General features: G+C 41.1%; 1 non-coding gene across 1 annotated transcript; it reads left to right on the top strand.

Annotated features, from left to right (window-relative positions):
• The first annotated feature begins 217 nt into the window (after positions 1 to 217).
• TRNAR-ACG (transfer RNA arginine (anticodon ACG)) lies at positions 218 to 290 on the top strand. Its single transcript has one exon. It is a non-coding gene; the product is annotated as a tRNA-Arg (tRNA).
• The last annotated feature ends 18,048 nt before the right edge of the window (positions 291 to 18,338 follow it).

Raw genomic sequence — 18,338 nt, 5'->3', positions numbered from 1 at the left:
CAGCCTCAAAGGCAGAACTTCATGCTCAGGAAAGCTAAGTTTCCCAGAGGACTCACACAAAAAAGATGCAATGGCCTTCTCAAATGGCAGGCATCCAAAAGCATTGTGCCCTGAGCTCAGCACAGTTGTCTCTTGTCTCCTCTGCTATCTGGATGCTTTGGAGCCAATTTCCCTCTTTGCCAAAGGTGAATCATGCATTAATGGTTAGGATACCATAGGGCCAGTGGCACAATGGATAACGCATCTGATTACGGATCAGAAGATTGCAGGTTCGATTCCTGCCTGGCTCATCTTTTCTTTCCTGAATGGCAATGTATGCTTCTAGCAGTGAATATCTGCATCGCAATACTTGGCCCTCATCCATGCTCCTTTGCAGTGTGCCCCTTCCAGCTATCTTTTCTTCCATGGCCCTTCTGCTTCTCTTCTTTGGAAGGGAGGTAGATGTTGCTGCCTCATCCAGAGCAGAACCATGACTCAGCTGTTGCAAAGCTGTGGCTTAATCAACAATCAGAAGGTTTAACACTTGTCTCATTTATCTCTTCTTTTAGAATAGTGAAGAGTGAGCCCCTTTGGGCATCATCTGGAGCACCAAAATAGAGGGTTAGGAAATAGCAGGTTTGAGTCCTTCATGTCCTACCGTTTCCTCAGGCTAGGTCAAGTGTCATTATCCCAGGAAGTTGCAAGGGAAGTTGCAAATGATTATAAATAGAGTCATTGTCATACTGGAATGGAAATTGTAAGAAACCGAATCCCTTTTTACCCATTACTCCTTTTTCCCACTCCTTCCCTAGAATCAACTAGTTGGGTCTAACTTTGAGTCTTGCCATTTGGAAAAGTTGTAACTTTTGGGTTCCTTAAGACAGCAGGATCCCACCTATCTACTACAGATGTAGACATCAGGCTACATAATTAGACATCAGCAACTTGCTAATTATATAGGTCAATTTCATTTCCTAAACTATATAGCAACGTGCATTTAAGAAGAATCCTGTGTGTTACATTAACATGAGAAAAGAACCCTGATCTGTAATCCCTTTTAGGGATCAGGGAACAGGGTCCAAGGATTATTTGGAACCCAGTAGAGATGTGTAACACTAGCCAACTTGCAACATATCATGGCTATATTCCATATGTACAGACTAATTACCTTTCTTCACATTTATCTGAATTCTGTTTACAGTAAAAAAAAAAGTATGATATGAGAATCTGGCATTTGCTCACTTATATTCAGGAAGTCAGGAGCAAATGCTCCAGAGAGAATCAAAGATAAAGGTGAAGAGCTGTGTCTAAAGTAATTTACTAAATGAAATATTGATGGTGCCTGAAACTCATCCAAAGGTACCATGACCAAGAAGTTCCTTATTTGTGCAAACAGTTTTTTCCTCTCTTTGATTTATGCATAAAAACCTCTGGAACAGGTGGTTCCTGAGACCACCATTCACACTGTTTCTAACTACAACTCTTAATTTAACTGCACAAACACATCCTCTTTATTTTAGAGAAGGATCTGGACCTACAGTTCAATGTTCAGAAAGTGCTTCTGGTTGATTACAGCAAACCATGAGATGTCAGTATCAGATACATGGACATAGGACATAAATCCGCCCCCCCAAATCCCACCAAAACCCCTCAAGAACAGTGTTGTTGTTATCCTACCTTAGATGCTAATTTAGCCTCAGGGATTTTCTAGTCCACATTAATGGGAAACCAGGCTGGATCAGATAAGGGACGCGGTGGCGCTGCGGGTTAAACCGCTGAGCTGTCGATCGGAAGGTCGGCGGTTCGAAACCGCGCAGCGGGGTGAGCTCCCGTTGCTCGTCCCAGCTCCTGCTCACCTAGCAGTTCGAAAACATGCAAATGTGAGTAGATCAATAGGTACCGCTTCGGCGGGAAGGTAACGGCGTTCCGTGTCGTCATGCTGGCCACATGACCCGGAAGTGTCTATGACAACGCCGGCTCCATGGCTTAGAAACGGAGATGAGCACCGCCCCCTAGAGTCGGATTCGACTGGACTTTACGTCAAGGGAAACCTTTACCTTTAGGCTGGATCAGAGGACCTACAATATTTAATTCTTAGTTTATTATACTCCTGAATCTTATCAGGAATTTCAGCCATCTAAATCTAGTCTGTTTTGCAGAATTCTACATAGCACTAAAATGGTCTAATTCTGAAACAATCCTAAATCAAAGATATGTTCCAATGAGGAAATAGGATGAAGAGTACATAAGGAAAAAATCAGTAATAGATATAAAACTGAATTTTTATTATAAAAAAATGGATGCAATAAATCAAATTATATTTTCTGCAAGGATTCTGCACTGACTGAATGTATTGGAGTATGACTTACTTGTGGGCATATTGTTTGCTTCCTTCTGCTTTCAAGACAATTTTAACTGTTTGGGGAGCAAATCTCCTTGGAGGTGTTAGATTGGATGATCACTTCCGCCTTTCCTTCAGAATTTGCTTTCTCTGGCAGAAATGAGAATATCAATTCCCAGTGATGAGAGTCAGACAGACAATGGATTCCCTTGAACTGCAAAAACATCTGGTTCCATTAATTAGCCAACAATATGTTTACACTTATGGAGTAAAATGTTTCTCATGAATAAAATGAAGTCTCTAATCCAGCCCTTAAATGCTCTTTCAGGAAAGCCAGCCAATTTCATTTTATCACTGCAAATCTTCACATTTAACAGGGTGGGGACTCCATGGATTATACTGGCTGTTCCTCTGGAGGATTGATTTTATTTCATTTGCTGGGGTAACCACCCATTTTGGAAAGTTAGGAGGACTGAAAGTTGGCACAGCAGACATCCACATCCAAGAGGCAGGCCAAGCAGTGGGGTCAGCTAAGGAGTTAGGTCAATGAAGCCTTAGTCACCTGCCATTCATAGAGCAGATCATCTATCTTGGCTTCCATGTAAAATTCACAGTGCTATGCTTGAGTTCTGGTTTGGAGCAGTAAATGGATCTGACAGCTTACCAGCTGACCAATGAAACTGCTATCTCCCTGACATCTTCATGGAATACCATCTTTTAGTATGCCCATCATTTTCAGTGAGGTGCCCTGCAGTAAGAGATGGTTTTTCTTCTACTGTATAACGAGGTCAAGTGATGCAACATTCTCTAAGAATCTCAGTCAGAGGCTACTGTTGGGAAGTGTTAGATCTAAATCGAGGTAGCCAATTTTCTCAATAACATGTTTCCAGGCCTTTGACTGAGTATACTATCAAGATTGGTCATTGGATACTATTAAACCCACCTTCATTACTAATTGCCAGCTTCTGGAAATTTGAAAGTATCTTTGCTGTCAGACTTGCTAGGTAGACCAGACAGGAAACACAACCAGATGAGCTAATTCTACTTTATTGTAAAGCTACATTAACAGAATGTTGCAAGTCTGAATGTACATTTCTCCCCCCAACCCCCATCTCATTTATAGCCCAAGAAACTAGGGAGAGTCCCTTCTGAGCTTCTTGCTCTGCCCACTATCTAGCTGTGGGCTATGCAGTCTCTTGTCTGACTGTTCCCTAGGCAGTGTCTAGAAATTTGGCCCAGTCTCCCAAGGTCTTTCCCACATGCCATTGCATCTGCATACTAGCTCTCTTGGGTCTTTCTGTAACACAGCAGCATTCTAATTAATTAGGAATGGTAAAAAATTAGGATGGCTTTCTTTCAATACGTTTTCCTGTTCTGTTACATATTGTTAGTAATAGGAATTGGGCATGGTTGAAAACAAACAAATGGGTGGTAGTTCCTTCTTCCCTCTGTCCCACCCCCCCTCACCTCAGGGCTAGTACTGAGTTTCAGGGCATACTGAGTGAAGTGCCATTCACTACCCTTACAAGTGTGTGTACTTGTGGACAATGGACTGGACAATAGCTCAGAAGCATTTTTAAGGGAGGGAGGGAGGGAGGGAGGGAGGGAGGGAGGGAGGGAGGAAGGAAGGAAGGAAGGAAGGAAGGAAGGAAGGAAGGAAGGAAGGAAGGAAGGAAGGGGGAAGAAAAAGGCAGAGCTTTGATTGCACTGTGGTGGCCACCATCTTGATTTTTATAATAAAACAGTCCCCTTTTGGGGGAGATGGGCAGTGATAGAAATTTGAAAATAAATAAAATAAAAATAACCATGCCCCAGGAATACCTCTGCTAGTGTCTGTAGTTAAGTAGGTCTAATAATAGCAAAAAAAGTAACACTTTCTGCATCAAGGAGATTAAGTTTTATTTCTTCCCTGTAAATTGATCCTAATGAGTTCTTCTATTGCTTTTATTTAACTTTATTAACTTTATTATTGTTGTCAATAATATTGCCGGTGAAGAATCTCTTGCTTTGAAATCTAAATACCAGTGAAATAAACTACATTAATTTATTATTGTATGAAACATGTGTTATAACTTAACTGTTTCCTGAGAGAGCTGTAAAATATAATTAGAAAAAAATGTTTACTAAAATATAGGATGTCTTGTTCGTTCATTTAGGCTGATCTTTGGCTTCATAGCATCTTCTTCAGGTCACAGCCTCAGGCATGACTGAGCACTCAAATACTTGATTTGAATTTTATAGACTAGACATTACAGCCACCAACTTGAATTTTACAGCAATGACTTTAACAAGTTTTCAAATATCTTCAGTTTTAATGTCTTCCATGTTCCTCTTCAGAACTGAAATTCCGATAATGTCAGCTACAGAGAAAAAAAAAAGAATTATACTAATATTTCATTAATTAGAACTGCAAGAGTTGGCAAGTGTGATCATTGGCCTTACAGAACTTCCCAAATAGTTTAGAGATGGTGTTTTCAGACAATACACATGTTGACAAGGTTATGCGATCCTAGCTCTGAGCCAATATGGAAGAAGTGTTTGTGACTGTTGTTTTTAACTTCTTAGATGCAAATGACATAACAAAACTTTAGTTCCCTATAAAAAATATTCATGCCCTAATCATAAATACTGTTCTGGGTATGTCTCTGGTCAGTAAGGAAATAACCTTTCTCTTTAGACATTTTTTGCAGAGCGTTGCTACTTAATAAAAGGCTCTTGGTATATGAAACTTACTAGCTACTGCTAATTATTATGCATACAGCTGCTAGGGTGGTACTGTAACTGAAAGTGTGTATGCATAAGCAGTACACACCCACAAATACACACAAATGCTCGAGGGCACAGGCCAATGGAAAAATAAACGGGCAGTTTCGAATATAGCCAGTGAAGGAGACAGAAGTCTCAATTTTTGCAGCTGCATGTCTAGGTGCCTTGTACTGATGCAAATGTTTATTAATTGGAGGAAAGCAATGCTGTATCAGTTGTCTGCACAAAAGCCTCTGCCTCACCTGGTCTTTCTCAGAGGAAGTGATTTAGTGAAAGGCAGGGTTTAAGCCATCGCAGCATGCAAAACCCTTGGATACCAGCCTAGGTCCATATGATGTGACAAGGTCCATTTTAAGATACACAGATTCGGGGGTGGGGGTGCTGGTGAGAGAAGGAACAAGAACAATTCCTCTCCATGAATGTTTGAGGTCGTTGTTATAAATAATATATGTTCGGCAGTTGGATTTGGAAAACACCATTCTAATTTCTCACGATGCCTCTCATCTAGCATAACTCAAGAGCATTGTGGGTAATGTCAAGAGCAGGTCTCGACTCCAGTCATCTGGTGTTTATCAAAGGTTTAGTATTGCCCACTAATGAAAGAAGGTCTCATTAGAAGACACACTGCCAAGATGCCCTCAGACCTAAATTGGCCATGACTTTGTTTTGTTCCATTTCCTTCAATATTCTACCCATATTGTGTGTGTGTGTGTGTGATTCCTCCTCCTCTAGTAATCATCCCATTCTGACGCCATGTTGTATTTCATGAAAAACTAGTAGCTGTATTGGGTAGAAATTAAGATACTTCTTCCAGAGATTATGGTATCTGTTCCTTTATTGGTTTCCCCTTTCTGTCTTATTCCCTATTTCATTCATATAGTACAATCTGGGGACACACTAAAGGAAGGGGTCTGAATGAGGGGTGAAAAAAAGCATGTGGCCTCTAAATTCAACTGGCTAAGGACGGAGGAGGTGAAACATACAATATCACATGTCAGCATAGTATAACATGCTGCCCCTTGGATATGCAGTGCAAGCTGCACATCAGGGAATATAACAAGGGGACTAGGTGTCCAGGCCTGAGGTATGGAACAAGTAGCTTTCCTGTTAATGCTGAACTACAACTTTTAGCAGACCCAGAGGGGGTACTCAGTGGTGAAGAATGTTGTAAGTTGTAGTTCTGCAACCGTTATAGGTCCTCTGCTTTCACTGCATCTTATGAACAATACGTCACTTGACTTTCTCTCCTGGCAAATCAGACCTTAATCCCTCCACAATGTTTTAGCCCTATTGTTATTCTTGGGTTTGACATGTACACGTCCCCCCATCCTTTGCAAAACAGAGAAAGGAAAAAGATTTGCCATTGCTTCTCATCTCTGTCTTCCGAAAACCTCCCACGAACAAAAAAAGCAAGACCGAAATTCTGCAAGAGAGTCCGTTGTTCCTTAGCCAACTCAGACCCAAAATGGTGGCTGTTGCCAGCCCAGCTGGGTCCTTGCTGGCACAGTCGCTATGAAAGTTGCCAAGCAGCGGCCAAGTCAAGAATCTGCAAGCTTTGTAGGGGGAAGGATATAATCAATTCCATGTGCTTCTTTCTTTTTGTTTATTGCCTAGCAGAAAGTAATGTATTCAGCGATTCCAAATCATATTTTAGAAACATAACAAATAGTCCATTGTGCATCTGTGTGTTGGCCCAGACTGGGAAATGTTCATTGTGTGCAATATTATAAAGGTCCCTTCTTGTTATTTCCAAATATTGTGACTGATATATCTTCTTCACTGTCACACTGAGACCTACTCTATGCAATTCTGCTCTGGAAGACAAGTAAAGCAATGTTTTTTCCATGAATACTATAAACAAGGAGGGCCATCCACACTTCTGCTTTTGCAAAGTAGAAGCCCACCATGTATGCTTCACTTGGTTTGCTCCTATTTGGAAAAACACATCAATGTCAATCATGATCTTTGTAATTTGTAAGGCTTAGACAGAGCCACCTCAGTGGAGCAGGAAAATACGCCTCTTATGCATAACAGAGATACGGATCATCTCAGTTGTACTTGGAGGAAAAACTGGGGGGGTGGGGGGGTGGACTTCCTGATTTTCAGATTGAGATGGCTTTGACATGTAAAGATTAGGATTAATTCCACTCTGTAAACATCTCGTGTGGTTTTATGTGCTGTTTATTGGTGCTTAATAGCTGAATTTGGGTTTCATGCAATTTGCCTAAGTCCACTGAGTTTTGCTAGGACAGATTCTAACTCTTCCAACTTTGTCCCCAAGATATGAGACAGGATAAGGATGCTAAACCACCTGAGCAGAATTAATTCAGAATGATCCATGAATTCCAATTTATAACAGACAGTCCACTGTTTGAAGGGCTTGTCTATTGAAGGACTGCCCAGTGCGCATCCAGTTTAAAGATGTCATACCATTAGAAAGGTGAAACGGGAGCTTGTAAAATGCTCACCTGCATTCACCGGAGTGAACAAGCCCATGAATCACAATCTGCAATGTCTGGCTAGAGACACTGTATTTCCATTTAAATTATAGTTGCTGTTTCTCACTTTGGAACCATATTGTACAAAGAGAGCCATTCTTATTTTATTTTAAGTTTTCTGCAGGTTTTTTTAGGTCTGCATTCTTTTGCTGTTGTATTTTATATTTGTTTATGCTTCTACATTACCCTGATAAATTCATGGGTCATGAATGTGTGGGATATATAAGTAGTAAATAAATGATGGTTTACTACAGGTACAAACTAGGTAACCCTCAGGTGAGATGACCAAATCTAGTACAGTAGAGTTGTACAATAAGAAAGTATGCCACATCATCTGGTGGCCCTAAGATTTATCATGTTCCCTCGAATCCCTGAAAACAAAGCCAAAAACAGAATTTCAGAACCAAATGAATCCTATCAACCTTTCTTGGTAGGTTATCTAAAGTCCCTGGACTGGCCAAGAGTGATAGAAATTCTGGAAGTCTCATTAATGGAGTGCTTTACCTGGTCAACCAAATGATGTTTGCTGCTGGCCCGCTGCTCTGTTTGCTCCAGTACAGGGATTATGGGTCTGAAAACCATGGAATTGTCCAGCAGAACCTGACATTGCTTTTCCCTGGCAACCCTATCCTACTGGCACAGTTTCTTCCATAGCAAAGGAAGAAAACACCCTGGAAATGTTGGCCACTTTTTCTAGTCTTATGCCAGAGTTCTCAGTTGCTTATGTCAAAGACATCTAATTAGCACCTATAATCCAACGCATAAGCAATTGCAAAACAAGAGAGAGGACATTTTGCCCTGCTCCAGCTGTATACCCAAGTACAGCAGTGCACCCAACTTCATTGTTTTTGCCAAAATATATTAGATTTCTTCCAAAGTTGTTGAAAAAAAAAATAGCTGGAGTTTCTCAGACTCTTCCCATTAATATTGAACTGGTCTGCATCTGCCCGTGCCGCTTTTCCAGCCAGCAACAAGGGCTATGCAAAATATCTACTAGCGGTGCTGAAATCCTTGGGATTGGAATCAAAGAATGAGCTCACCCTCCTTTCTGCAAAACAGCAGACCTGCTGTCCTCTCTGCCCCTGGTCATCGTATAAACTGTCTTGCTCTCCAGTTGCTGTAATTGAGGTCTTTCAGATTCAAACACTATTTTCAGCAGGGGAGAAAATGTCACCTTGAATATTTGGAGCAGTAACCATCATTTAAGTGCTTATTCATCTGAGACATTTTACCCATTACACCAGCATCTTTGGCCTGCTCCATCTTTGGATTCATTCTGGGAAAGCAGTGAAAGGAAGAATCCAAATAACCTGTAGGTACAGGTAGTCCTCACTTAGCGACCACAATTGAGAATGGCAACTTGGTTGTTAAATGAAGCAGTCACTAAGTGAAACTGCAATTTGTGATCTTACTTCAGCTTTCCTTTGCTTTACAGACCTGCAAAGGTTGTAAATGCGAGGATTGGTTGTAAAGTTACTTTTTCATCACTGACGGAACTGAACAGTCGCTAAATGAGTCATTTGCTAAACGAGGACTACCTGTAATCACAATTATTCCTTAATCTCAGTAGGATCCATTGTGCCACTATCATGAGAGAAAGCCTTTCCACACAAGCAGTTTACAACAAGTTCTAAGTTATTAAGTTCAACTGAGTGATTGATTATGTGCCATCACATTGGTGTCAATTCTTATTGGTCTCTCCAGGAGGATCAGTCCCCATCCTGGTCCTTCAGGTCTTCCAGTGGTGTACCCATCACCAGTGTAATCAAGTCCATCCACCAGCCAAGTACTTAGTTAACCTCAAATTTATATGAAGCGTCCTCCAACAAATGTTTAAGCCATGCCTTGGCTTATCTGTTGTATTTCTTTCTTCACTGAGAAAGTTGGCAAAGCAATTCACTTTCAGGAATCTTTACAAGTCTAGACATCCCCATACACTTCACGCTACCTAGAAGATGTTTCTTTCGTTAGGTGTGGACCGGAGATTTCATCATTTCCTCAACTTGCTAACTTTTTCCATACCTTTGCAAGTCCTCAGCTTCTTTTCCATCCTCTAGGAGTTATTTTGCTATGCCAGGGAGCAAAACACTCCTTTGCTCTAGGATATTAACTTCCTTTCTCCACCACCTCTACTTTCCAGACACCACAACTTGAGTTCAAAGGCTATGCAATCTCTTTCCCCATCTTACCTAGCTAGATTGTCTAATTGCAAAGGGACTGTGATTTCTTCATAGCAGACAAACATGGATTGCAAGGAGGTATGTACGACTATATTTTTATTTTCTTCTTGTATAGAACTTGCTTTGCAAGAAACTAGCTGTACAGGCCATATTCTTGTCTTGCTCAGATTGCACAAGAGCTATCAGCAGAGGGAATTGGAGTAAACTTGGTTGGACTAGTCAACTTTGGATCAATTGGGATCTAAGCTTTGATGGGCAACAGTCCAGCCAAAACAAGTGAAACAGTGTTTACTTTTTACTCTGCTTCAAACCGAGTTGGACACAGCTCAGAGGCATTTCTGCACTGACCAATAAAAAGGCCACAAGCAAGGGACATTGGATAGTGACAGATCATAGAATCTGTCTACAGAAAGTCCTGACTTTACTTCTCAGCATGTTCATGGAAGGTTGAGAAAGATTCCTGTCCAAAACCACAGAATATCACTGTCAGGCTAAGCTGGATAAGCAAATATTTTTATATGACTTAAGACATGTCATGAGTACTGATGGCGAGCAGGAGGGGGCCCCCATCCAGGGGGGAAAACGCATGCGTAGTACTGAGGAATTAAGCAGCCATTCAAAGAGACACAGATCAGACCCACCTTAACTTTCGGGGTTTATCTGTCTGGGTTTTCCCACGCTTCTTCAGTTTGTTAGGATTCTGTCTAATGTAGCAGTAATAAACACTAGAGACCTCCTCCTTGTCTCAGCATGATTTCTGACTGTTAGGACAAGACATTTTCTTAAGTACCTAACCTAGAATGATAAAGAGACCCACACAAAGCAAGTAGGTATGACCTCAGAGTGGTCTCATCTCCAGGTGCAGTCCCCGTGATGGAATGAGATGAGCCTGCTGTTGATCACAAGATTGCACCAGGGACTTATAATTGAGAGTAACTTTGATTTATTCCTGAGACAATGACAGTATACCAATGAATAAAGAAATGCCAGTTTAAGGCTAGAAATGCCATTTCAGAAGTAGCAACAAAGATGGTCTCTGATGTCCCTGGAGAGGGATATTGGCTTGCCCCAGCTTGCATTCCTGGGATCCCATCCAGCAGCATACCAGCCGAATTAGGTAAAAGAGCCCAAGTACAGAATTGGCAGCATTCCAACATTATGCATTTGGACAACAGAGGTTGGGCACCACAGCACAGAAACCCAGGAAAATGCTAGAAATCTATTTTATTTTCGTGAAGGAGAGGTGATGGGCATTTAGCCACAGATCTGAGAAGTGAGAAGACACTCTGCCACTGTGGAATTAGCAAGGACTCACTGGTTGACAATACTCTGGGCTTACTATTGGACTGAAAAGGCAAACACTGGATGGTGGTTGGTTCTGGATGAGTACTAGATTCTCAAACACAGAAGCGTGCCTAGGCTGAAAACCTTCTGATGTGCAGATAGATCTGAAAATAGTCAAAACATCTTGGATTAGCCTTGGGTATGTTTTAAACTTTTTAAAATGGTGCTTGCTCCTTGGGAGGAAAGCTATGGCAAACCTAGACAGCATATTAAAAAGCAGAGACATCACCTGGCCGACAAAGGTCCGTATAATCAAAGGTATTGTTTTCCCAGTAGTGATTTATGGCTGTGAGAATTGGACCATAATGAAGGCTGAGTGCCAAGGAATTGATGCTGTCGAACTGTGGTGTGGAGAAGACTCTTGAGAGTCCCTTGGACTGCAGGAGGTCAAATCAGTCAATCCCACAGGAAATCAACCCTGACTGCTCATTGGAAGGACAGATACTGAAGCTGAAGCTCAAATACTTTGGTCACCTAATGCAAAGAGAGGACTCACTGGAAAAGACCCCAATGCTGGGAAAGACTGAAGGCAAAAGGAGAAGGGGACGGCTGAGGATGAGATGGTTACATAGCATCACCGATGCAATGAACATGAATCTGAGTAAACTCTGGGAGACAGTGGAGGACAGGAAGGCCTAGCGTGCTGTGGCCCATGGGGTCATGAAGGGTCAGACACGACTTAACGACTGAACAACAACAACAACGTTTTAAACTGGATTCTGAAAGGTTGGAAGATTGAAAGGCTGGCCATCTAAAAGAGACCTTGGTAGGAAGCATCAGAGATGACAATGTAAGCAGTCTTTTATGTAGAAAAAGATAAGGTCCTGCTAGGCCAGCATAAGTAAATTAGTTTGTCCTACCCCCTGAAACATGGCCTTTTTTTTCTTGGGCAAAGAGGTGCTTTGTTGCAAAGTTTTAGAGCCACGCCACAGAGTAAGTGGGTTTATTTATTTATTTTCTACATTTCTACTTTGCTGCAATCCAGAGACTCTCATCAGCTTACACAGAGTATAAAAAACCAAATAAAACATCCACAGTAGAACAACTATAAAAACAGTAAAACAACAACACCCAAAGAGAAAACTATGATCAATAAAATTAGAAAATGATGAAGATGGCCTGATGAGACCAGGAGAAAGCTCTCTGGAACAGCTCCATCTTCAACAGCTTCCAAAATCTCCACAAGGAAGGGGAGGAATTGCAACCAGGAAGTTGTTCCACAGCATTGGTGCTGCTGAAAAGCAACACCTCTGTGCTTCATTATCTTTCTCCCCCCACCCAATTTCCTGAAAATATGGGTTCAGTAATAGTCCCTCTGATTGGTCTAATTGGTGGAACTGGTACTACTGGTTGGAGCAAGTAATCCTGCAGTTCTGTTATAACATGCTATTTTGAAACATTATCTATTACATGTGATGCCTGGATGAGCACCTCAGAAAACCCAACAAGAAAAGGCAGCTAGAAGCAAGAGGGGAAAACAATATGTTACTGACTTGCTATTTTTCAAAACAATACATTTTTAGTGGTGGGTATCCTAGTTATTGTATGTTCTTTGGTGGCGAGATGATGTTTGAGGGAAATGGATCTGTATGTGCATTACTCCTGGTATATAGTATAATCATTGTTTTATCAAATAATCTATTGCAAATGCACATCTATCCATATTATATTTTTGACAAAATAGCTAAACAGTTGTTTATAAACATCTGACCATCTTTGTACTCATGGCTAGGAAATGAGACAAAAGCACAAAACTAGAACTCTACTTTGGCTCCATTCAAGAAACAGAAAAGTACATTGAACAAAACAGTTGCTTTTCAACCATGATGAAAATAAAAAGGAAAGGAAAGAGCTGTTTGAGAAAACTGCATTTCTGGAGGATATCAAGGTCTCTTCAGCTCAGAGAATCCCAGGCCACTTCCAGCTTTTAAGACTCCTACACATCATAAACATTTTAAAAAGAATGACATAGGAAAACAAAGGGTCTTTCCCCACTGCTAAGTTCAAGGGCTATTCACCTGTCTTCAAGTCAGCAACATAACATTTGCTGTCCACAATGCCAAATTCTAACCAGCTTCTATTGCATCTGCTCCAAGTCTTTACCAAGTGGTTATTGTCCTGGTCAGGGAAAGAGCCATTCATGACAGGCGGGGCTAGAAATTGAATAAAATAAATAAAATAAAACATTCCATCTGATTTTCCAACCCTTCTCCAGGTTAGGATGTGTTTCTTATGGGTGGGAATGGGAGCCAGACTTGGGAGAAATGTCTTCTCTTCCAGCAGTGGAAGACAAAAAGAACAAAAAAAGCGGGGTGGGATTGTCTCTCTCTCTCTCTCTCTCTCTCTCTCTCTCCCCCCCCCCCCCAAACTGGTTGCACAGAGTTTCTGTTTCCCAGATTTTGCTCCCTGTGTACCCTATCTAGATTAAGAGATTTGGGTTTTATTGATCTGCTGTTTCATGTCTGAACCTTGGGAGTGTTTTCCCTCATTTTACTATAGCTTACATCAACTTTCCTCTGTTTTCCATCTCAACTTGGTAGGCAACTGTACTGGTAATTCTCAGCAGCCATGGTCATAGAAGCTGCTGAGGACCTCAGGGAGAGGTTGGGGGCCCATGCAGCACTAGGCCTGCATGTTGCCCATCTCGGATGAAATGTAAAGTATGGGATTCATTGTACTTAGTTGTCTGAAGTGGGATGCTTTTCATGCTGTCTCAGACTGTGTAGGTTCTATGTCTGAATAACTTGTATTTGCTAAATGCCAGAGGAAACTGCTGAGGCCTGTTCAGCTTGGCAGTGAGCCTGAATGCTTGAAGGCCCTGGATCAAAGGATGAGAACTAAGCAATTCCACTGTCCAGCCACAAATGCTACCCTCTGGGCCTGAAACTGTGATGACAGCAGACCTGTATCTTGATACAAAATTGGACCCTTTTCCTGTTGAACATAGAGCATTTACAAAGGCAACATAGCTGGGGAGGAATGGATCTTCCTTTATGAAACATCTAACTGTTCCCCTCAGTCACATCCTGAGGCAGGATCATTTTTGGTGTCCAGAAGCTGCATTTTATATTTGGGTAGGAGGAGGAGGACCTCAGTGAGTAGAGGAGCATCACAAAGTGGGCCAAGCTACCAGTCAGGACTTTTTATTCTTTTTAAAATGTCAATAAGATTATTTTAGGACTTATACTACAGTTTTAATCTCTCTCCCTGCCTCATTAGGGGCAAGAAACCATATTGCCCATTTTTGCCAGTAGCCCCTTGGTTTACAGTTTTTCTCTAGCCTTAAGGCAATCATAGCACCCTTTTATTATTCTAAGCCACCTTGCACAACAACTCTTTTTATATGTTTTTAAATCTTTGGTGGAAATTGGGGGGGGAGTTATTTGTTAACTAAACACAACTCTTCTTTTTACTCTCAACTCTACTTCAATTCCTGGTGATGGTGTCCATACAGTACTCTTGGCAGAGTCACAGAAGTGGTTTACTACAAATTTCTTCCAGGATGTCCTAATCTAGCCAACAGCCATGGAATACTTATGTCCGTCTCTCTTCCTAGGGAGCAACTTTCTCCCAGAAGTCCTTATGGCTCCAATCTGCTGTGCTTTCACAAATCTTGGCTCTTCCAACAGGCCTTGGGACAAGATGGGTAAGGATCTACTCCCCAACATTAGGTTTCTTGCTTGTCTTGACTGTTATTGCTTTGTTTTGCTTTGTTCTTCCCCAAGATGCTGTTGATTGCTATGGTTTATTGTGGTTGGCATTATTACGGGGTGGATTTTGTGTTTTGTTTCTTTTTCAGTCTTAATATGTAAGCCACCTAGAGTTGCCTTTGCAGCTGTGGTGGCATGCAGCCACCACATTTTACCATCGTAGAATAGCTCAGAAATTTGATTTTAGCTCCATACCCTGAAGATACAAAGCCTCAATAGAGAAGCCATTGCTATAGCAGCAGAAAAATCTTGGCTTTCAGCTGGCTGGCCCATTTTTCCAGAATTGAAGCCCTGGTATTGAAATTACCCTGCAACTTCTATTAATGCCTGCTTCATGACATTTCGGCTTCAGTATAGAGACAGTGAAAAAGCCAAGCAGATGTCATGTTGTTGGACAGATACATGACCCCGAAGAGCAGAATTTGTATTTTAATTTTCTTTTTTTAAAAAAGAATCCTATTTATTTGTTGTAGCTTCCTTGAATTTGCCTTGACATCTCTTGGTGCCTTATGAATGTTTATGAAGGTGTTTCACCTGACAGATCAGCAGGATCAAGCAACCTTTAGCAGATTCCAGAAACAAGTGATCCCAGTTGAAATATATATATATATATATATCAATTAAGCATTCCCCCATCTGATGTCCTTCAAATGCTCTGGACTACATTTCCCAGAATTCCCAGTGGCCAGACTAACATATTTGGAAGGCATGTAGTTGGGGAAGGCTGATATTATCAGTTCTGTTATCCTGAGACCCAAGACATCCAAGCTTTCTGTGTCAATCTATGACGTATCTGTTTGCCTTGGTTAAAGGTGTGCTGCAGGGACTCCTGTTTTACTATTAATATTGTACTTGTTCTGCTGAACACTCTGGTCCATCTGCCACCTGCTGCAAGCATTTCCTTCACATGTGTTCTCCTCCCTGATTTAAAAGTGAAGACCTCATGCATGTACCTTGATTGTGTCAGCACACTGCACATACCTCCTAATTGATGGGATGTGTGTAACTGAATGGATGATTCACAAGGTAGTCTCTAAGTTAGAGACCCCAGCGTGCGCAGTATAGCATGGATATGCCCAATGCAAAACTGAGCTTTGGTTGCACTTATGGCATGCAAAAATGTGCCCAAATTGGGCAGTACCGCCCTCCCTATTAGCAGGGAATGCTGCATGTGGTAGAGGTATGACTAAGGCTACTAAGTGAGTCTACACCTTCTCTTTTTTATTTTTATTTTTTAAAGTGTAATGTGAAAGCTTCAATTGGCCAAAGTTATGGTGGGCAATGGAAGTCAGCATCGATGGGACCATCTGGAAGTGATCATGAAATATGGAAGACAGTTATTTGGAATGTAAAAGCAGTAAATGGTAAAGAACACGACCTAACAAAGACAGTGAAAAACAGCTACGTTGTGTGTCTGTACTTGTAGAGAATGTAGTCAAAGACAGCAAGGAACCATTAAGATTTAAAGTGGCAGGAGAAATACAGAATAATTTGTTGGAAATGAAAAATAATTGCTTTGGAAGTGGCTGAAAAAGATAGATGGAATAGAATTCAGAATAAAAGTAATTTGAGGTGGAAGTGAAGGGAGAGAAAGCTGGACAGTATTTCAGAGATTTGAATTGGAATAGTAGTTGTCTGTTGAAGAACAGAAGTGAAATGAATGCAAGAAGTGTTGATGTTCAAGAAAAAAATGACTCAAAAGGAGGTCACCGATGCTGTGAAAAAGCTGAAAAATGTCAAGGCCTCAGGTTAAATGATGTAGCTGGAGAAATGTATGAATGTGGTTTGCTGATAAAGGCCTTGAAGACATGGTTTCGTCACTGGGCCTGGGGATCTGGATATGTGGCAGAGCCCATGCAATAGTTGTGTTGATTTGTTGGAGGTGTTTGTTTGTTTTTTACTTCAGCTGTGGATTACATGAGTCTTGTCGTGTTTATTGTTTTAATTATTGTTAGCTGCCCAGAGTCATGAACTGGAGATGGGCAGCCATATAAACTGAGAAAATAAACAAATAAAGTGGGTGTATAACTTGTTTAATGGGAGTACAGAGACTGCATCTCAACCTGACTATTGGAAAAATGCTGTTATTCTTCCTCTCTATGAAGGGAATGTGAGAAAGAAAATTTATTTTGTGTTTGTTGATTTAGAGAAAATGTATGACAAAGAGAATGCACTTGAATTATGGAAATGTGGTTGCTGAATGTGATAAGAACAATATATGATGGAAATAAAGCATGAATGAGAATAAACTGAATGCTTAACAAAGGGTAGAGCAGTGCTGAGCAGGGAGTAAGTCAAGGCTATGGAATGTACCCTTGTTGATAAATGATATAGATGCTTATAAATGCTTCAGCATGCGCCAACAATTTCAAAACACGTTTTTATAAAAGACTTCGACAACGGGACAGAAGGGGTACTCATCAAGTTTGCAAATGACACAAATCTGAGGGCACTAACCTCATAAGGTTCAAAAGGATCTTGGTGGACTTGAACATTGGGCCCTGTCCAACAAAATGCTCTTCAGTGTAAGGTTCTGCATTTCAGACACTAAGGTAGGAAAAAGCTTACTTGCCAATCCTCTACACTATCAGTGTTTCTCAGCCTGCTGGCTGGTGAATTCTGGGGGTTGAAGTCCACACGTCTTAAAATGGCCACGGTTGAGAAACCCTGCTCCACATGAAAGGGGGAGGGAATTAAGCCAGCAGAAATCTGCCTTTTTACCACCATCCACACCCTGAAAAATAATTGAAATGCCCCTCCTGATTTCTGCTACCTGTGCATTAAGTTGATAAATTGGGAAAGAAGGGTTGAAAATTCACAGTATGATCTAAGCATCTGATGATAGTGATTTACCAGACACAGATTTTTTTTTTTTTTTTTTTAAAACACAACTCCCCCAAAGGCTGTTCTTTGTAAATAAGGATGGTTGTATGGAAAAGTGCAGTTTGAAATGCATACCTTTCATTTTGGGACAGCTTTCCCCACCTCTTTTTCTCAGCAGACTAAACCAAAGAGCTAATTAGAATGAGCTTGTGAGCTTTGCATGCATCTAAAACTGAAAATTATACTGGAGACCACATTCAGACATACTGTCAGCTTTCGAAGACAGACATGAAATTGACCTCAACATAATCACATAGGCCATGATCCCATAACTAACATTCCAAAAGTGGAAAACTTCTTCACTGTTTATGGCTGACAAGATCCACTGCTATATTTACTCACTTGATGTATGATACCCTAATTCCTTAAAAGTCTCAGAAAAAGTCAAGAGATGTCCTTCTTATCCACACCTTCTTAGATTCAACACTTGGATTTGTGCTTAGGGGTGGAAGAGCCCAATCCTATACAAATTAATTTAGGAGAAAGTGTCACTGAGTTCACAGAGGGCTAACCTCACATTCTGCTAGCTGTAGCATGAACTTGCCCCAGTAACCATTCCTGTATGCCACATCCTCATGATGTTGCCTTTGTCTTATCCTCAACCCACAGCTGAGGCAGCTGAAAGCTGTCACTGTTT

Source organism: Candoia aspera, chromosome 3 (genome assembly GCF_035149785.1).
Source record: "Candoia aspera isolate rCanAsp1 chromosome 3, rCanAsp1.hap2, whole genome shotgun sequence".
NCBI lineage: Eukaryota > Metazoa > Chordata > Lepidosauria > Squamata > Boidae > Candoia > Candoia aspera.
This window is presented reverse-complemented; position numbering and strand designations above follow the sequence as displayed.